Source organism: Mirounga leonina, unplaced genomic scaffold, assembly GCF_011800145.1.
Source record: "Mirounga leonina isolate KUSES-001 unplaced genomic scaffold, KU_Mleo_1.0 Mir_53, whole genome shotgun sequence".
Lineage (NCBI taxonomy): Eukaryota > Metazoa > Chordata > Mammalia > Carnivora > Phocidae > Mirounga > Mirounga leonina.
Genome location: NW_023270807.1, coordinates 89,076,353 through 89,078,966, shown reverse-complemented (window position 1 = coordinate 89,078,966; position 2,614 = coordinate 89,076,353).

Sequence of the window (2,614 nt, the reverse complement as noted above, 5' to 3'; positions counted from 1 at the left end):
CACCATGAAGGCAGGGGCCGTATCTCCCTTACTCAGCTCAGTATCTCAATGTGTACAGAGTTATATATACAGATTGGTGGCACCCAATAATATTTAGCAAATTAATAAATATCCTTAGTCTCCAAGTGACTAGAAAGGTGCCTCAGGACAGGTACTATCGTGAATGCTGATTATGAAGTTCTGCCCACAATCCCCTTTAAGAACAGAAGATTTAGCCTCATTCCCCTCTTTGCTGTTGGGAGTACTGCTGGTAAAAACCCTTAACTATCAGCATTCTTTGGATAATGCCTCAGTTAAAGTAATGGAGAAGCCCAAATCATGTCCCCTTTCAGGGGTGGTTTGTATGCAATGACAAATCAATGTTGGGAGTTGAAGGGCCATCCACTCATATCAACTCATGATACCTCTAAAAGACTATCCCAGTTCCAAGGGGTCAGCTGAAGCCTTTGTTAGGATGACATCACAGATCAGTCTCTCCCTCTGCTCAATTCTATTTCTTCCACCTCCTTTCACAGAGGTTGATCCCAAGAGCACATAACAGCATGTCTTACGTGCTAATCACCCCTGCAGAGTCGACCTCATGGGTAACCCACCCTGTGATGGCTACTAAAAAATGTTTACTGAACTGAATTCAATTTATTTATATATTTATTTGACAGAGAGAGACAGCCAGAGAGGGAACACAAGCAGGAGGAGCGGGAGAGGGAGAAGCAGGCTTCCTGCTGAGCAGGGAGCCCGATGGAGGGCTCGATCCCAGGACCCTAGGATCATGACCTGAGCCGAAGGCAGACGCTTAACGACTGAGCCACCCAGGAGCCCCTATTGAACTGAATTAAATATTATGTTCTGTCCTACTCGAGCAAAGATCAGTTCTTATTCATCCTGGCATTCTTGCAATGACCAGGCGCCTTTCATGTAGTGAGTGCTATTGTTTGAATGTTTGTGTCCCCCCAAAATTCATATGTTGAAATTCTAACTCCCAAAAGGGATGGTATTAGGAAATGTGGCCTTTGGGAAATGCTTAAGTCTTGATGGAAACCTCATGAATTGGATTAGCACCCTTGTAAAAGAGGCTCCAGAGAGCTCACTCCCTCTCCCATCATGTGAGGGCACAACTAGAAGTCTCCAACCCAGAAGACAGCCCTCACCTGATAATGCTGGCACTTTGATCTTTGACTTCAAGCCTCCAGACTTCGGGAAATGAAATTCTGTTGCTTATAAGCTACTCAGTCTGTGGTATTTTGTTAAAGCAGCCTGAACAAAGACAGTGGGCATCATAAATACCAAGGTATTCCCCAAAACTTGGTCTAGATAGAGGTAAAGCATCCCTATTCAGTGTGGTCTTAGAGCCAATGGCACTGGCATTCTCTGTATATTGTTACAAATGCAGAGTCTCAAGGCCCAACTGAATCAGACCAATTGAATTAGAATCTGCATTTTAACAAGATCCTCAAGTGGTTCACATGTTCATTGAAGTTTCAGAAGTACTGAGGTAAGAGATTTATTAATATAAAAAAAAGATCCTGTTAATAATTCCTTTCTAGTTTGTACAGCATCTTCACTTTTTTCTCCTTAAAATTTTGCTTAATGCTAGCGTAATCATGCATTCCTTTATTCAACAAATACCAACCAAGTGTCAAAGATTTCAGGGTGATGGAGCTTACATTCCAGAAGGAGGAGAAAATAAACATCGATAGGCACGTTATCAGAGCGTGTGGGATAAGGAAAGTGCCATGAAAAATTAGTAGGGCAGGATAAGGTAAGGTGAGAGAAGCTGGGTTGTGATTTCAAATTCTGCAGAGCCATGATAAGAAGATACTTGAGGCAGGTGAGGTAGTTAGCCGTATACATATCTGAGCACAAGCCTGGAGTGCTCTAGGAAGGCAGAGGCCATTTGGCTGAACAGGATTGTGAGAAATGCCGAGTAATATGGTCAGGGAGGAAACAGGGCAGATCACACGATGAGAGGCTGCTTAATAAATCGCTACGTGATCCTTAATCACTGAAAAGATAACACAAGTTGCTTTTCCTCCAAGGATGAAGTAGTTCTTGGCCAAGCCAGTTCTGTGTAGGCTGTGGAAGTCTGCACAAACTGTTTCACCACTGAAGCTTTAGTTTCCTCAAACACAAATGCAGGATTAGAGAAGGCATTTAGGGTTCTTCCTGTTCTAAACTCTCAGGCTTCCAGACGCCTTGATGGCGAAGTCTAACAGGGTTAAAGTAAGGATCGTGGCTCGGTTGCGGCCTCAGGAAAAGTTCCGCAACCCCCGAACACTGTAAAAACAGGAAGAAGAATCGCAGAAGGTGTTGCCAAATCGAAAGAACCTAACCTTTGGATCCAAGTTCCTCATAAACCTGTGAGCCCTTGTCACGACCACAGACTTTCACGCTCTTAACGCCTCCAGGAGCCCTTGGAGCCGGCCTCTCCTGGCCTTCCCGTCCTAGTCTTGCCTCCCAGCCAACGCCCGGTTTGGCAGCCCCTCTTCCCGTCTGCCCGCTCACGTCCCGGTTCCCAGCCGCTCACGTCCCGGTTCCCAGCCTCCAGCCCCAGGATCATGCCCTGACCACGCCTCACGGCTCTGGCCCCGCCTCCCCGCCCGGGCCCCGCCTCACG